Consider the following 19,705-nt stretch of genomic DNA (forward strand, 5'->3'; position numbering starts at 1 on the left):
ACCATTAGATGAAAAAAAATTTCATCACCAAAGCTTACAACCTTACCCATATCTATCTTCTCTTATCTCCCTGTTGTTTTAATGGGAGAGGATTCTCACTTCTCATCTGTTATGGACTAAACTAAATCCCTCAAAATTCGTTTGTTGAAACCCTGACCCCCAATGAGACTGTACTTAGAAACAGAGCCTACAGAAAGTAATTAGGGCTAATGAGGTCATTAAGGGTAGAGGTCTAACCTCATGGGATTATTATCCTTATAAGAGACAGCGACACCAGAAAGCACTCTCTCTCTGTGGCATGCAGAGGAAAGGCAATGTGAGGACACAAGGAGATGGCAGAAACTATAAACCAGAAAGAGAGGCCTCTCCAGAAATGAACCCTGATAGCTCCTTGAACTTGGACTTTTAGCCTCCAGAACTGTCAGAAAATACATTTGTGTTGTTTAAGCCACCTAGTCTGTGGTATTTTGATGAGACAACAGAAAACTGTAAGGCTGCCAACAAAAAGAAAGCTAGATTTAAAAGAAAATACTAAGAGTCCTACTTAAATTACAGGTTCATTGCAACAGATGATTCACATTCTCCAAGCTCGCTTTGTATAATATGTGGCGACCGGCTACCCAATGAAGCCATGAAAGCTTCGAAACTGCTTCGCCACATGTAGACCAAGCACCCTGCATTAAAAGACAAGCCTCTGGAGTTTTTAAAAGATAAAAATGTGAACATGAAGAACAGAAGCAATTATTGATGGCTACCACTTCATCAGATGTGTCTGCACGGAGCGCATCATTCTTAGTGGCTAACCGCATTGCTAAAGCCAAGAAGCCCTTTACTATTGGTGAACAATTGATCCTGCCTGCTGTTGAGAGGCTGCAGTTCACAAGGTGGCACATGTTCCTCTGTCAGCTAGCACCATAACTGGATGAACTGATGAAACAGCAAAGGATACTGAGGCACAACTGTTAGGATTAATGAGTCACCATAATATGCAATCCAGGTTGACAAGTCTACCAATGTTGACAACAATGCTTGTTTTTGTGCAATATATTTTTCACGAGGATGTGCATGAGGATATGTTATGTGTACTTTTTTTGCCAGCCAACACCACAGCTGCAGAACTATTCAAGCCTTTCAATGATTACGTATTAGGAAAACTGAACTGGTCCTTTTGTGTCAGATGTGCACGGACAGAGAGGCTGCCATGACTGGATGGCTTTCTGATTTCACTACTCAGGTCAAAGAGGTCGCTTCTGAATGTGAGTCTATGCACCACGTCATTCTTAGAGAAATGCTAGCTAGCCAAAAACTGTCACTTGAACTTAACATTTTGCAGGATGTGATTAAAATTATCAACCACATTCAAGTATATGCCCTTAACTCACGTCTGTTCATGCGGCTCTGTGAGGAGATGGACGCAGAGCACGCACATCTTCTCTTATTCACAGAAGTGAGATGGCTTTCTAAAGGTAGATCACTGGCCAGTTTCTGAGTTACGAGAGCTGCTCCAGAGATTCCTTTTAGAAAAACAGTCACCACTGGCAGCACATTTCAGTGACACAGAATGAGTCGCAAAACTTGTTTACTTGTGTAACATATTCAACCTGCTTAACCAACTCAATCTGTCACTTCAGGGGAGGATGACAACTGTGTTCGAGTCAGCAGCTAAAGTGGCTGCATTCAAAGCCAAACTGGAATTATGGGGGCGATGAGTGAACATTGGGATTTTTGACATGTTTCAAACATTAGCAGAGATTTTGAAAGAGACTGAGCCAGGTCCTTCTTTCTCCCAGCTGGTGCATGATCACCTATGTCAGCTTTCAAAAGAATTTTAGCATGACTTCCCAACCACAAAAGACCCCCGAAGTAGGAAGGAATGGATCCGCAACCCATTTGTGAATAAGCCAGGTGAACTGACTTGGTGCAGGAAGAGGATCGAATGATTGAGATCGCAAATGATGGTGGCCTTAAAAGTATGTTTGAGACAACTTCAAATCTCCATATATTCTGGATTAAAGTCAAGATGGAATATCCTGAGATTGCCATAATAGCACTGAAAAGCTTGCTTCCTTTTGTGACATCCTATCTTTGTGAAGCAGAGTTTTCTGCAGTGACAGTAACCAAAACGAGATTATGGAGTAGAATGGACATAAGTAACACACTTTGGGTGTCACTGCCTCCCAACACCCCCAGATGGGACCGTCTAGTTGCAGGAAAACCAGTTCAGGGCTCCCACCGATTCTGTATTACAGTGAGTTATATAATTATTTAATTATATATTACAATGTAATAATAGAAATAAAGTGCACAATAAGTATAATATGCTTGAATCTCCGGTCCATGGAAAAATTGTCTTCCACGAAACCGGTCCCTGGTGCCAAAAAGGTTGGAGACCACTGATCTAAATCTAATATCTCCAACCAGTGTTCTGGATCAAATTCTCTCTCACCTTTTAAGGGACTGCTCTCTATCAATTATTTCCCCTCACTTGTGTGTTTTTCAGCCTTTCACCCTCTACTGACTTCTTCCCATCAGCATAAAATATGTTCCGGTTTCTCATCCCCAAAATAAATAAATTCCCACCTTCCTCTTGTAGCTACTGTTCTCGGTACCTAATTCAGAGAGCAACTCCTTGGCTTTCTAAGCTCATTATAGCCCCAATTCTTTACTTTCTTCATTCTTCAATCTACTACAGTCTGGCTCCTGCCAACCCACTGAAACTACTGGTGCCAATGTCACGATCTCTTTGTGGCTAAATCTAAGAGGCTTCTCAGCTTACTTTACCTCTCAGGATTTCGACACTGTTAATACGTTTTCCTTGAAAAATTCTCTTCCTTTGACTCTCCTGACATTATACCCATCTTTCCTTGATTTCCAAGATATTATCCTTTACAGTTTCCTTTGTAGCTTCCCCCCTCCCCCAACACCCCATTTCTGGTCCCTTAAATGTAGGAGATCCTGAAGATTCTAATCTGTTACTTCTTCACTCAAAACATTCTCTTTCCCATATTCATGGCTTCATTTACTATTAATGTGTAGATAACTTCCAAAACTATATCTAACACCTCTCTGAGCTTCAGTTCTAAATGCACAATACTCTAGATGTTCCCATAGGCACATCCAACTCAACATATCTAAAACTATTTGCTTACTTTTTCTAATAAGAGAGATAGACAAAAAAATAAGTGAATAGATGGAATAGTTAAATTTATGGTATATGCTATAAATGAAATGACCAAGAAGCTAAAGTAAAGTATAAAAGAAAGAAACTACCTTGAATACAATAATCAAGGAAGACATTTTTAAAGTGATTAACACTTGAGATAGGACCAGAACGATGAGAGAAAGCCAGCTACTAAATGAAAGAAAGGAAATAGTAATTGCAGAAGCACCAATGTAAGAAATACCTTGGTATGTTTAAGAAATGGAAAAATAATTTGTGTGGTAAGAATTTAGTGAATGAAAGGAAGAATAAGGTTGCAAAGACAGGCAAAGGCCCAAAGATGAAGGGCCTTATAAGCCAAGATAAAGATTTGGGATTTTATTCTAATGAATGTCATGAAAAGATTTTAAGCAAAGAAATGACCAAACCAATTTATATTTACATTTGCTGCTGTATGGAAAATTGATTTTCCATAGGAGACAGGCAAGGAGAGCAATTAGAAAGCTGATGTAGTAGTAGTGAAAGATGATGGTAACCTGGAGTAGGCTGATAGCAGTGAAGAAGGAGAAAAGCCAACCTGAGGAAATTTTAAAGGCATGCTAAAACTGGATGTAGGAGGCAAGAAAAAAGAATGACTTTCAACTGAACAACTGGGTTGAAGGTGATTTACCTAGATGAATGAAACTCAGGTGGGGTGAAGAGATAAAATTTTGTGGGAGAAAAGTTCCACTGGGGACATGTTAAGCTTGGAACATCTGTGAAACATTTTATGTGAACACAAAGTAGGTAAGTAGACATGAGTCTGGAGCTCAAATAAGAGGTCTGCACTGAAGGCTGCTTGCCTGGAAGCTGTTACGCTCATGGTGGCAGATTTTGAGTTTCCAAAACTCTAATTTTCATTTGAAAGCTTGAATTTTATCATTGACCATAAATACTGCCCATTTTCTGTGAAGTGACAGGTTCACTCTGTTCATTTTCAAGAAGATGTCTGCCAAATGCTCAAGTCTGAACAACTATAGTTTATCATTTCTTTCACACAAAAGTGGTATTCCATAAAAAAGAGGCTAGTTCAATTTACTCAACTCAAAAACATGAGTGCTTTCCTTCAAGACAACCATCATGATTTCAGCATGAAGCAGAAAGTGCTTTATATGTGCAACTGACCCTTAAACTACATGGGGGTAGAGGGCACTGACCCCCATACAGTTGAAAATCCACATATAACTTTGATTCCCCCCAAACCTAACTACCAATAGCCTACAGTAGATTGGAAGCCTTACCAATAAACAGTCAATTAACATATATTTTGTATGTTATATGTATTATATACTATATTCTTACCATAAAGTTAGCTCTAGAGAAAAGAAAATGTTACTAAGAAAATCATAAAAGAGAAAATACATTTACAACATTAATTGAAAAACAATCTGCATATAAGTAGACTCGTGCAGTTCAAACTCATGTTGTTCAAAGGTCAACTGTACCAACTGTACTTCCTATTTAATCAAAAAAAGATTTGTACTCTAAGGTTGACGTTTAATAAAATTAATAATTTTAATTGCTTGTTCAAGGACATTCTTAAGTGAAACTAGAAAAAAGTTTAACTGCAAGTGCACATGAATGAATACAATGACAACTAATAGTTTGGTGCCATGGTCTTAATTCATGGTAAGGGGCTAATGGTTTTATCCACCATTGCTTATCTACCATTAGTGCAAATGTCAACATGATGGAAAAGGCAAATAACATGTTTATATTATTATGAAAGTAGCTTTGACCTCATGGACACTGTGAAAAAGTATCAGGGACCCCTCAGGAATCTTCGGACCACATTTTGAGAACCCATGCTGTAAGAAGGGCTTGGAGACCAGAGGAAGGTCTGGGGATTTTTAAAGTCTGTGGGGAGGAAGAAGACATGAATTTTTTACCTGCAAATGGGTGTCTCAGAAAGTTTCTTCATGCTTATAAACTTCGATAACCTCTGCCATTAACAGTGGAGATTTCTTCTTTTTACCCACCCCCTTTTTTTTTACTTAAGGGGTTTCAGAGTCCAAAGTATTTTCATAATAATCCTAAAATGTTATTTGTCTTTTTCTCTTTTCATTCTCTCAGGAGTGTAGAGTGATGTTTTCCAGAGGCTACATGACGCGTGCTGATGTCATCAGTGTACTGGCTAATGGAATGCACGTGTTCTCTAAAATTTACCAAGGAGATTGGCTTAGGGTATAAATAAAAGTGTTTTCAGCTCATTGCTTCTTCTATGCTCCTATTGTCTGTCTTCAGTTATACCTGCTATAATCTCTGTAACTTCATTTTCATCCAATAAATTTTTCTATTTAAACCCCAAAGGTTCCCTTGTGGCTATGTGAAAATACAAATAAGTACACTTGACTTGTTTTAAAATAATATTCAAAAAACTTTTTCAATTTTTCTAAATCAAAAAAATTTAATTAAAACATTATTTTAGAATTTAATAATATTCTAAAATAAAGGAAAATTTTTAGTAATGTTTTATACTTAAAGATAAATTGCTTTCAAAAAAGATTTAGAAGACTTATTTTTTTCAACCTACAGCTATACCATCTATATCTAAAGATAATGAAAAAGAAGAAACTAACATATCAGAGAGTTCTCTGACTAACGGAAGAATCTACGAAAATTTGTAAATACAAAGTGAACATATAATGAAATTTGTATTTCCCTCAGATTTATAGTTGATAATAATTTACCTTATTTTGTCGTATGCAACAGAATATTTTTGAATAGTACAGTGTTACAGTTAAGTTACTAATCATTTATAAAGAAAAAAGAATTAAATATTTTCAAAAGAAACAAAATGAGCTCTTTAAAATTCCATACAACATGAAGGCTGACTCAATACACAGATGAAATGACCCCAAATAACAAATGACAGTCATCTTGAACTCTTCCAGAAAAAACACACATGATAAACTAAATAGAACAGAAAGATAAACCTTTAGGACTAGACGTAGAATCTACTTAGGAATTATAAATGTTGAAGTAATTGGTAGACAGTAAAGGGGCCTGCTGTAACTTCTAAAAATAATAAGAATCTCCTTTTTTAAAAAAAAAAAAAAAAAAGAATCTCCTTTAGCTCTGATTCAGATGGGTATCTACAATGAGAGAAAGAAAAAAACCCACTGTGACCCTTCTCTGTGGGAATCCTCAACCTAGAGAGAAACAATGCCGCCAATGCAATCTGAAAACCTAATGGTTGAGACTGATTCTGAGCTGCTATGCTTTTCTTTCTTTTCTTACTCTTTCTTTTTCTTCTATTTCCCTTTCTCTTCCTTTTCTTTCTTTGTTATCAAGAAAACAATAGAATGCCTGGGAATTCAGAAGGAGATCATTGCTATGCAATGTATGCAAAAAAGTAATCTTGGGAGAGAACTGGTTCTTAATTCCAATAATCAACAGCTTTATTCAACTCCTTATCTACTTGTTTCACATCTTAATGTGGAATCCAAGAAACCCAGTCTCTTAATACAAAGTACACTCCCCAGAAATGGATTTTTTTTCCCCTCAAAGTAGTCACCAAAAGTATCAAGAATATTCTGATTGTAGAATAACAGAACAGATTAGCTCTCAGAAGAGTGACTTAAAGGTCATCATTGTGTTACCTAGCACCTGGCAAAAAGAGAGCATGACATATTTTCCAGGTGCAACCTAACTTTGGGAGGACTAGATCCTCTTCAGTAAAAGGTTTTACTTTTGTTAATAATATTTGGGAAGTCTCTGAACTATTGTTTATAATTTCTATTATGGTGACTAACATATCCCTACTGCTTACGGTGAAATCTGCTGCAAACTTATTACTTACTGAGAGAGTACAAGGAAGAAATGAACAGCACATATACCGAAGGGGAATGTCTAGGGATGGTAATACTATTTATAAAACCCTGTGTATCAAATTAAAAAATGGACAGATAAAGAATTAAAGGTGTCTTTAGATTCAAAAAAGTCAGCTAAAGGGCTCACTCTGGTGGAGAGAGGGAGGGAAAGCAGAAGAGCTACAGCCGAGCATAATTAAATACAGAATGTTGTGTACAAACTAAAATCAGGAATTATCGTTCTAAGATAACGTGAAGGAAACGATCAAGAACATAATCGAGATTCTGAGTGGGTGGAATTGAGATATAAAAGCGTCACACACAATCCAAGGAATTTATCCTTCAGGTCTCAGCTCAAATGTCACCTCTTCAAGGCCTTTCCTGATTATCCTATCTGGCTCTGCTCCCAATATTTATTTTTACTCATCACTATCTGAAATTACTTTTTTTTTTTTTCCTATTCTAGAATTTAAACTTCAAGAGGGCAGGGACCTTATCTACATTGTTCACCTAGCATAATGTTTGACACATACTGATACTCAATATGAATTCATTGAAAATATACAGCCTCTACCATGTAGGGCTTAATAATTGTTTGGTAGCCAGAGATAACAACAACAATAACAACCAAAGAGCTGTGCAAACACAGCTCAACACTGTGGGATCTGGGAGGTTCACTGGGGAACCTCCTGGAAAAATTCCAACGAGTAATTAGAGAATTGGAGGGAAAAATCAAGAACGAAGGCTATCGTTTATTAAATACTTACTATATGCCATGCAGCACTACAATAGATTATAGTTGCCCCTCTGCATCCATGAGAGATTGGTTGGTTCCAGGACCCTCCCTCCATACAAAAATCCAAGGCTCCTCAAGTCCTTATATAAAATGACATAGTATTTGCATATAACCCATACACGTCCTTCTGTATACTTCAAATCATCTAGATTACTTATAATACCTAACAGAGTAAATTCTATGTAAATAGTTGTTATACTCTATTTGTTTAGGGATTAAATGACAAAAAAAAAAGTCTATAGCCACAGCAATCATAGGCCTAACTACATAGTATAAGTCAGCAACAACGTAAGATTTTTTTTTTTTTCCAAATACTTTCCATCCAGGGCTGGTTAAATCCATGGAAATGGAACCCATGGATATAGAGGGCTGACCGAATGTACATGACTCATTTAATCCTCAGGATGAGCCTATAAGGCAAGTTTTTAAGATCTGGATTCTACTTTTTTATTTGTTTTTAATAAGGTAACGGGTTCATGGCACAAAGTTCAAGAAACATAAAGAATATATTGTGAAAAGTCTCTCTTTCTACTCTTTTCCTTCAGCACCTGATTATCCTCTCTAGAGAGAAATTCTACTGTGCATTCCTCTAGAGATATCCTTTGCATAAAAGTACACACACACACACATGGCTATTCTTTCTTTTTCTACACCAATAGTACCATATCATACATGCAGTTATACATCTTTCCCCACCAACACTATCTTAAAGTTTGTTCCATAACAGTATGTATAGAGCTGCCTCATTCTTTTTAACTTCTGCACATTATCATATTTTATAGATATACCAATATTTATTTAACCACTCCCCTACCAATGGACATTTATATTGTTTCCTATCTTTTGCCATTTGTAAATCACCAGGCTAGTGCTGTAATGAATATTCTTCTATGTATAATATTTCACATGCGAGAACATCTATAGTATAAATGACCAGAAGTATTGGTTATTATTCTCTTTTTTGGAAAAAAAAGACTTTTGCCATTCTTGCCCCCTTCCAAATAAAAAAATCTGCACGGAATAAGAAATGAGGGGAGATTATCCACCAGCCAGAGGCTAGCCAAGTACTGCACATTAGTTGTGCAAACTCTTTTGTACACATGGGTATAACTCAATACCCCTTTCCCATATTTTCAGAAATTGTATTGGAACCCACAGAAGAGGGAGGCCCTGGTACTCAAAGTAGATTAATGTATAGCATCTATTTGAAAATCTTTCGTACTTGGGTGTAAAAGTTAACCAGGTAAAAAACACAACTGAACAGAGATTCAAATAGTTCTTTGCTTAGTGAAATAAATTTCTTTTACTTATTGGAGTTGGGTTTTCCTCACCATTTCCCGTCCCCCCAACACACACAATATAAAAATCTAGAAATTTATATTTATACATTCATTAGGCTATCATTATACTGTTCCACGGATTGTAATTGTTTACACTATCACTGTAAAAAAAAAAACTTGACAGAGGTGATAAAGGTGAGGAAGGAAAGCAAAACCTCCCCACTAAGCAGCAGCAAACAACTGAAAATAAAGCCTGTGAATCCTAGAGTATTAGTTCAGTGATCTCAAGTTTAGACTAGCAGTCCAGTTATTTGACCTGTCTCCATGCAGTTTCTTATTACTGTTTTTTTAATAGACTTTATTTTTTTTAGAGCAGTTTTAGTTTCACAACACAATTGAGCAGAAAGTACAAACAGTTCTCATATATCTTCCGCCCTTAATACACAACCTCCCCCGCTAACAACATCCTGCACCACAGTGGTGCATTTGTTACAATAGATGAACCTACGCTGGCACATCATTATCACCCTAAATCCACAGTTTACATTAGGGTTCATTCTTGGCGATGTGTTTTCTATGGATTTGGCAAATGTGTAAGACATGGATCCACTACCATTATACCACCATATAGAATAGTTTCACTACCCTAAAAATCCTGTGTTCTGTCTAGTCATCTCTTCTATCACCCACCCCATTCCTGACAACCACTGATCTTTTCACTGTCTTCTTAGTTTTGCCTTTTATAGAATAGTCATAGAGTTGGAATGATGTAGTCTTTTCAGATTGTCTTCTTTCACTTAGTAATATGGATTTAAGGTTCTTTCATGTCTTTTCATTGTTTGATAGCTCATTTCTACTTAGTGCTGAATAATATCCCATTTTCTAGATGTACTATAGTTTTTTAACCATTCACTTTCTGAAGGACATCTTGATTGCTTCTGAGTTTTGGCAATTTTGAGTAAAGCTGCTATAAAACATCCGTGTGTAGCCATAAGTTTTCAACTTATTTGGGTAAATACCAGCAAGTGCAATCGTATGTTAAGAGTATGTTTAGTTTTATAATAACCTGCCAAACTGTCTTCCAAAGTGGTCGTCCCATTTTGCAATCCTACCAGCAATGAATGAGAGTTCCTATTGCTCCATATCCTCACCAGCATTTGGTACTGTTGGTGTCCTGGATTTTGGCCATTCCAATAGGTGTGTAGTGGGTATCTCGTTGTTTAAATTTGTATTTCCCTGATTATATATGATGTGGAACATCTTTTTACATACTTATTTGCTATCTGTATATCTTCTTTGCATATCATCTTTTGCACATTTTTTAATTGGGTTGTTTTCTTACTGTTGAGTTTTAAGAGTTCTTTGTATATTTTGAATAACAGTCCTTTATCAGACATGTCTTTGCAAATATTTTCTCCCAGTGTGTGGCTTGTCTTCTCATTCTCTTGATACAGCTATTTTGAACATTTGAGAAAACTGAGGCTCATAAATTTATCTGCTCAAGGCATGCAGTAGGAAGTGGCATAGCCAGGACTTAAACTCTGCTCTTACCACCACTCCATGTTGTATTTTCTAGGACATACTTGGAAAAGGAGACAGAACGCTGAAGGATAAAACAAAACACCAACAACCACCACAACCACTTTGGTTCTGAAAGAAGGAAACGACACACTCTCCCCTTCTCTAGTCCCCTAAATTCCATCTTGTAACATTTTCCACCATCACATTTCAGTTGTTATCAAAGTGTTGATAACTCCTAAATGTCTGTCTATAGCCCAGATCTCTCAGATCTGTACATCCAAATGCCTATTGGACATCTCCACTTACACATCCCATGGTTTCCTCAAACATAGCCTGTCCAAAACTGAACTCATCATATTACCCCTGAACTGACTCCACCTCCTGAATTCTCTCTCAATAAGTGGACTTCTAAAGGGGATCAAATATATGGTAGCTGAAGGAAACTGGTCTTTGGGTAGTAAACACAAAATAGAACATACAGATGTCAAATGATAATGTACACCTGAAAATTATATAATTGTAGTAATCAGTGTTACTCCAATAAACTTAATTAAAAATAAATAAAATATTCATCATTTTGAGAAGTGATTTGATTAAGGGAGCCAAACTTTTCTTCTTCAGGAATAATTTGATTTGAGCTTTGATGTAACAATGGTCATCACATGTGATTTCAAGATGGATATGAAGAGTGCAGACAATTTAAGCCATCAATAAAAGCTGGAATCTGACTCAAAAAAAAAAAAAATAAGTGGACTTCCATTTCAGAAACCTCGAAGCCAACCTATGCCCAGTTCTTCCTATCCTACCATTTCATTTGCAGAATTTGCCCCAACTCATAAAATTCTGTCATTTGTCCAATGACCCCACCGTAATTTTATCACAATTCATCAAACCCCTTCCTAGTTTCACTTCCTACCTCTTCTAGCCTAGATTTCCTAGTCCACCTCAAAAATGACTCTCATAAATAACTTCTACCCCAACTTTCAAGTGACAGCCTTACCTTATATAAAAAAGAGACTAAATATAGGAAAAGAGGAAAATATCTGATATAAACCCTCACATTCCAACCATCAGGCCTACCTCATTTGCCGCAGCTCCTCCTTCTTCTCCCCTTTCACTGAAGTAAGAGCTTCACGTTGTGCTCTAGAGTCCATTCCCTCTCAAGTTCTAAGGACCTGACTCTTTCTGGCCCTTACTTATCTCTCCAACCTCATTTCCCGCCATTTACCATCTTGCTCACCACAATCTACTAAAAACCAATCTTTGTTTCCAATTTAGAGCCTTTGTACATGCCGCCTATGCCTTCTTTCCTTCATAATTTGCAATTTTTTGGTTAACTCATTTGTTTATGTACTCTACTTCTCTTGTGCAGCTGATCCTCAACCACTACCACGATGGCCTTAGGCAACCACTGATCAGCAGTCACTATAAATTTACCTTTTATAGTTCGTCATATAAATATATGAGTAAAATATATACTCTTTTGTGTCTAGCTTTCACTAGCATAATATTTTTGAGATTCATCCATATTGTTCCACGTGTAGTTCATTGTTTTTTATTGCTAAGTAGTATCCTTTTATATGGATGTACCAACTATTTTCTCCTTGATGAATATTTGGTGTTTTTTTCCGGTCTGGGGCTATCTTTGTGTGAACACAAGATTTCATTTTCTTGGGTAAAGATAGGTAGGGGTAAAATTGCTGAATCATTTGGTAAGTATATATTAAATTTATAACAAACTGGAAAACTGTTATCTACCAGTAATGTATGAGCATTCCAATTAATTCACATCCACATCAATACTCGGTATTGCCAGTCTTTTAAATTTCAGCCATTCTAGTGGGTGTGCAGTATCTCATTGTGGTTTTAATTTGCATTTCCCTAAGGACTCATGATGTTGAGTAACTCATGTGCTTTTTGGCATTCATATAGGCTCTACCAAGGCTTGTCTCTTCAAATCATTTGTCCATTTAAAAAGCTGAATGGCGTGTCTTATTATTGGGTTATAAGAGTTCTTTGTGTATTCTAGATATCAGTCCTTTGTCTCATATATGTATTGTGACTATTTTCTCCCATTCCATGGTTTGCCTTATTTAACTGTCTTTTGAAAAGAAGTTAATTTTGGAGAATTCTTATCAAGATTTTTTCTTTTAGGATTTTATATTGTGTGTACTAGGAAACTTTTGCCTATCCCAACATTGTGAAGATTTTCTCCTTTGTTTTCTTCCAAAGTCTGTGATCCATTTTTAGTTCATTATTATACATGGAATGAAATAAAGGTAAAAGTTCACTTTTCCCCCAGATGGATATCTAATTATTCCAGCACAATTCGTTAAAAAGAATATCCTTTCCCCACTGAATTACTTTGGTTCCTTTGTCAAAACTCTATTGTATATATGTGGGTTTATTTCTGGACTCTCTATTTTGTTCCATTGACCTAAATATGCCTATTCTTTTCCCCTTCAGGGTCAATGACCAAAATGTGATAATTGGGGTCTAAATAATTCCAAATTCTCACCCATTTCTCTGAGACCTCCTGCTACTTTTCTTCTTTAAGCATTTAGTACAAAATAGTCTTCAAAGTCAAAATTGCTAGCATAGAGAACAACTGCCCATATATGCCAAACACAGAGTGATCTCAGGATGAAGATTTTATTCATACCACAATGCAGGACAAATAAGTAAAATATGAAAGTTTTCATTCTGAATTCACTATAAAGAGTCCAGCTAAAACAAAGAATATCCTAGTGACCTCTAGTGGGGAGAAACTGCAGGGATATGCCAAACAGAGAGAGAAGGGCTAGTAAAACATTTAGAGGAATACTGAATACCAACAAGTGTGATTAATATTTTCATTTATTCTCCTCACTTTTTATAACAAAAAAAATTTTTAAATAAAAAGGAAAATGTTTTGCTGTTTTAAGCTATTTTAATCCAAGATGAATGCAATGAAATAGAAAATTGGTTAGAAAACCAAAAAATGTTTGGAATTTGTATTCCCAAAGTATGCTTCCCTATACAAAGGAAATGAGGACCAAAGGACAGAAGAAAAGTGAAAGGATTTTACATAATTGACTGAGCAAGGATGTAAATGACATGGTTTAAGATATGTAGTTTAAATACACTGTCAAGATATATATGTTAACATATACTTGTATATAATGCAATACATAATAATGTATAATATTAGACATACACACAACATATTTTTCTGGAATAGAACACAAGAAGCTGTCAGCAATGATTATCTGTGAGGGCCAGGTGTGAATAGGGAGAAAGGGAAAATTTATATATATGTTCTAAATATATATAATAAATGCTCTTTTAAAAATATAGGTCAATCATTTTGAAACAGTGAAATGGAATTTTATATGCTTACACATGAACCCCCCAAACAGATGGGAAGTGAATACTTTGTTCGGAATAGTCTGTTCTGACAGTTGATTATAATAAACTCTTGTTAGGTCCCATCGGGTAGATAGCTACATTAACCACCAGCATTTTCAAACACACAAAAGGAGAAAAACAATAAGTCAATTTTTCTTCAATATCAATTTTGCTCAACAATTTAATCCTTTAAATATTTCCATATCCCTGCAAAGCTTCTAGGATCTGAAGGAAGAAATCCAAAAATGTCTGCTCTCTGCATAACTCATTCTTGACCAGGCTCTTGTGCTATTAGCTCTAAAGTCATTTTCTCAAATTGTATCTCATAATTTTCTAATTAGTTTAGAAGAATTTCTGGCTGAGTCTCAAAGTCTTTTGCTAATTCTACATATACCTCCATCTCTAAGAAGCCCCTGTCTCACTTAGCCAATTAGTCTTCTTATTACAAAGAAGGCTGAGATTATTAAAATTCCCTCACATTTTAATCAAAATTTCTTGGTATATACACCTACCTTTTCCTTCTTCCTTCATACTTTAAAGGAAGAGGGCTCTCCCATCCCTTCTTTCAAAATACCTCCCTTATCTTTACTTTGTGTTATTATTTAAAAGAAAAATTTTTTAAATCTATTATTAGTCTGGTTACTTAGGTTGAAAACTTGAATCATTATTACTCTTCTTCCAAATATGTTTTTGTTTCTTCTTGATATTACCTTTGAGTTAACTCAACAGGGAGGAGTCTAAAAAGACTTTTGGGGTTACCAGAGGGTAAGGGGTAGGGAGGAGGGGAGAGGTAGACGGGGTAAAGGGAGTCAAATATCGGGGGGTGGAGGGAGGGTGAAGTGAAGTGTGTAAAGGGGATCAAATATATGGTAGCTGAAGGAAACTGGACTTTGGGTGGTAATCGCACAATAGAATATATAGATGTCAAATTATAATGCACACCTGAAAATTATATAATTGTATTAACCAATGTTACTCCAATAAACTTTAAAAAAATAAAAAATAAAAAATAAAATATAAGTAAAAAGACTCTCGGGTTCCCGTCACTTTCCTACCAGCTGATAGGGTGAATGAGGGTACTAACAAGGTCCAGGAATACCTGTAAGGCCCTCCCTGTACTTTTGCAATTCCCCAGTCTAAAATGTCTTTCTGTCTCCTTTCTATATACTCCTTCTATTTATTTTCTATTTGCCTTCCATACTTTTCTTCCAATGTCAAAGTATATGCTGCTTATCTGAAGCTCTACCTTTATATCCTTGGGGATAATCCACCCTTCTAAATTGCTGTTGTAATTATTGCCTGTACTATTTAACCGGCTTATAGTCCAGACTCCTTTACACTGAAATTCTTCCCTTTGAGCACTTGCTAAATATTCTCAACTGTTGGTAAATTCTCAAGATTATAGGCACATTTTATATTTCTTATTTTCACTATCTTACCCCAAATAGGTTTTATATGATGATCATGAGTGTCGATCCCACCCTAGAAATTCACAGAATTCTACAAGAGCACTTTGGGGACAGTAGTCACTTTTACTGCCAACAGTGACTTACACACACTCAGTCCTCCATTTCCATCGTTGGCCCATCTTTCCCTTCCCCCCTCACCACCGCTGCCACCCTTCTTTCCTATATCTTTTCCTTTCTCTCTCTGGTAAGTGGTACCAATGAATTATATGCTATGCTTTTAGTTAATTCTATCTATAAGGGTAACTTGCAAAAGTAATTTGTATTTTCCAAAGTATGAAGTACTGAACACACTGAATTAGTCTCCCACTGTAAACAACTAAATATATATTATAAACACCTACTTAAATTTATTACTTTGTTAGCTAAAAATTATGAACTGGCAGGGCCAAAAAAAAGAGAAACCCCAAGTAAAAAAACTGTGAGCAACATAAATTAATTTTAAACCTTTAAATTCTGGCAGTAATTTGTTATGTAACAATACGAACTGCAATAGGTATTAAACACAGTATCGAACAAGCTCTCCACTTTATACGATTTAAAATCATGATGGAATCTTGAAGATATCTCTGGTTCACTTTTTTCCCCTTTTCTTTTCTTGCCTTAGAATTTCAGAGACATTTTTCAAATTCCAAAACACTCATTTCATAGGTGTGGGAACTTAGGGCCAGAGAAACGAACAAATTACAGACAAAATTAGTAATAGAATATAGATCAAAACTCATGCTTTGATCTCAATGTAGTGCTTTTCTCCCCTAACCAAAACTTCTTTGTATCATTTCCTTCAGTTCTTTATTCCACTTTTTTTCCTTGTGGCAGTGGGGCAACCAGAATAATATCAATCATCCTTTTATGCTTCCCTCCAAAGAGCAGAGACTTATGTACAATTCAAGGATTTAAAGAGCATTTCCTAGTACCGTTTGTCTCTACTCCTGATGAGTCTCTAGCAATGTAAGGTGCCAGTCTCATGGGGTAATTGACAAGTGTGTAGGGATTACCACCAATAGAATGCAAATTTGTTATTAGGAATACCTTGGTAAGGGGGCTAGGGGACAATGACAGTAGAGATGCATTATCTGAGTAATAACACTAACAGAGCTTCCAGCAAGAAAGACAGTAGGAATTCCCATCCTGACCTAGACTGAAAACCGCTACGCTTCAGTGGCTATAGTATGCAAAGGTCATCTGCAAGTCTAATAATTTCCTAACAAAGGTCTAACTAGCTGTAAGGGAGGCTGGTGTATTGGATTAGGTCAGGGAGGAACCAAACAGCATCAGAGAAATAGATGATAATAAAGAAAAACAAAGTAGAAGGAGGTTACATGAAAGTAGAATAACTATGAAGATATGTAGACATCTTCCCACAGCTCACATTAGAACTACAGCTAGATTTGTAGTTTTTCATTTATATTCAACTGGTTTCTATATATTAACTTCTGTGGCCTGGCTAATAAAAGAAGCTTAAAGTTTCTAAAATTCCAGTTTAAAACTGTTTGAAACCACTCTAATGTCCATCAACAGGGTTTTGAGTACATAAACTGAAGTACATTCAAACAATGTAAATATCTATAAAAAGAAGCTTTTTTTGTATTTACACAGAAGGGTCATATTATGTGGGGGGAAAAGAATAAATTTATTTGCATAAAGAAACAATAAGAAATTAAGACTAGGCCATGAAAAAAAGTGTTTGGCTATTTACATGTTAAGTTCATTATCAACCTTACTGCCGAGTGAGAGACTTTAGGTTATTATAATGGTACTTCTTACTCAACTTTTGCTCTTTCCTAGTTTAGGGACCATTTGGATGGAATGTTTAATTTAGTGTTGCATGCCACTATGGGCTCTGAAGATAAACTATATGATGCTGATTGATTTCCAAAGTCTCCTCAGATTAGAGATAATTTTTTTCTCCATACCTTGAATAGATGAATAACTGCTACACTCACTCTTTCTCTTCCTACAATTATGTTTCACCCTATGTTTACCTCCACTAACCCCTAATCAATATTTACGATTTAAATAAACACCTTACTATCTGATTCCAAGTACTTACATAGTTTCTGTGCCATGTGCTTTAGGCTTCAGCTGTTATTTATTACCTATCCAGTTGTAAATATAAATGCTTGTAAATTACTGACCAGCTAGCTACTTACAGTCTTTGCATGCTGCCTCCAATGTACATTTAATTAGACCCCCTGGAACTACTTTTTTATGCCAATCCCCAAAGTTAACCCTTTATAACTGAAAATCATAAGCCCTATGCCATGCTCTGCAACCTTTCATTTTCTTCTTTTCCAATCCTGAAAGACAGCTTAGACTCTATTAACTCCACCCCCAAAGACTGATAGTTTCCAACATGCAAACAAATAGGAAAAAGTTATTAGTAAACTACATCTCTTTGCTGCTGGGAAAAATGACTAAGGACCAGCACAAATAGCTATAGGTTACATACTCTAATCTCATACTTAAGAGACAGTGAGAATCAAGACTACGAATGTAAACACCATATTCTCTTCCCTCAGTTTCTACCCTTTCTTTTTGTCCTTCACAATTACCTTCACCACTTCCTCTAAGGAGGGAAGTTGCAGGGAACAGCTGGTTTACTTACTAAGCTAGCTTTATTTGGTTTACATGGCAACAGAAAAGCATAAAAAGTCAGGCACAAAAGAGAGCTATTTGTTTATGATTGGTTCAAATTCTTTTTACCTAAGTAAAAAACCCCTGAACTAACAAAAAAGGATTGGGAGAAAGGAGCAATATTCTAGTGGAAAGCTAAAAGAGATGGGCCTGGGGAGCTGCTAAATGTAAATTTCTAGGTACTATTTCTGGTTTCTGAATCCTGTTACTAGTGGCCATGGTCCCAGATGTAGGGAGCAAACTGAATAATTGTTACAATGTTATTATTTAAAGATTTTTCATCTGTTCACATCTTGAGATCTCAGAATAACAATGCCATTTCGACCTTCTAGTTTTTATAAACTAGAGCCAAGGGGAAATTACAGGCAACATCAAGAGTGGATACACCCAAACTCAGAAATATATCTTCCTTTAGAAACAGAAAAGAGGGAATGATTATTTTTTTAATTCACCCCACCCCTCTGCTATGAAATGAATATCTTTTAAAAACTTTAAAAGTCATTTATGTTCACTGTGGAACACAACAACAAAAGGAAAGACAAAACCAACCATAATCCCAACACTCAACTATCATCATTGTCGACATTTTACAATATATTCTTCTGGTAAATTTTTATATGCAAAAAGTGAGATCATGTTATCATTTTTTTCATTTAATATATTATTACAGATTTCATGTTTATAAAATCATTAAATACTATAAGTGAGAGCATGGATTTTGAAGTCAGATAGACATAACCAGATCCCAGCTCTTCCACTTACTGTGTGGTTTTAGACAACTTATTTAACCTCTCTCAATTCTGGAGTTTCTTTATATATAAAATGGAAATAATAAGTGCTTATCTCACAGGCTTATTCTAAGGATTAAATAATAGTAAAAAGACAGCACAAACCTAGTACATAGTAAGCATTCAATGACATAACATACACTGTGTAAATTTTGTACTTCTACAACATTTTATTAAGTGGCTCGTATTCTACTGAATAAATGTATCCTAGTTTATTAAAAATTCTCTATTGTCAACGTTGTTTTTAAACTTATAGTATTATAAATAGTAATGCAACACTAAATCTAAATCTTTACATTCTGTGATTTTTTTCTTCAAACTAAATTCCTAAAAGTAGAGTTCTAAGTCAAAAGGAATAAATGGCATGTTCATTATTGCCAAAGTGTCTTCCAAAAAAATTATACCAATTTATATTTCCATCTGCAAATATAAAAATATTCATTTCTCTACCCCCTTTCACATAGATTAAAAATATTTTTAAAATATCATATATATCCTTTTATAATCTATGTTTTAGAATTATAAAATACAGGATTCTGATAGAAAATTCCATCATTTCAGAACTATTACAAGTGAAAGTTTCCTTTGTTCCAGTTTTATTCCTATTTGGAGGTTAACTTTTATGTAGTAAAATGTATCACTTATGAACGCGGGGTTTTATGTCACATTTAGTAAACAATCACCGATGACTTCTTTCAGTACCTTTACAATCTCATTTTTATTTACACTTCTTAAAAAATAGAAGTTATTCATTAATATGTTTATTTAAAATTTAAATAATACATAAACATACAGAATAGGAAATGAAATTTATCCTTC

General features: G+C 35.5%; 1 protein-coding gene across 2 annotated transcripts in view; it reads right to left on the bottom strand.

Annotated features, from left to right (window-relative positions):
- AHCYL2 (adenosylhomocysteinase like 2) overlaps window positions 1-19,705 on the bottom strand; it is a 139,418-nt gene that overhangs the window by 58,687 nt on the left and 61,026 nt on the right. The gene's annotated exons all lie outside the window — the stretch shown is intronic.

The sequence above is a fragment of the Pteropus alecto genome, unplaced genomic scaffold, assembly GCF_000325575.1.
Source record: "Pteropus alecto unplaced genomic scaffold, ASM32557v1 scaffold22, whole genome shotgun sequence".
Taxonomy (NCBI): Eukaryota; Metazoa; Chordata; class Mammalia; order Chiroptera; family Pteropodidae; genus Pteropus; species Pteropus alecto.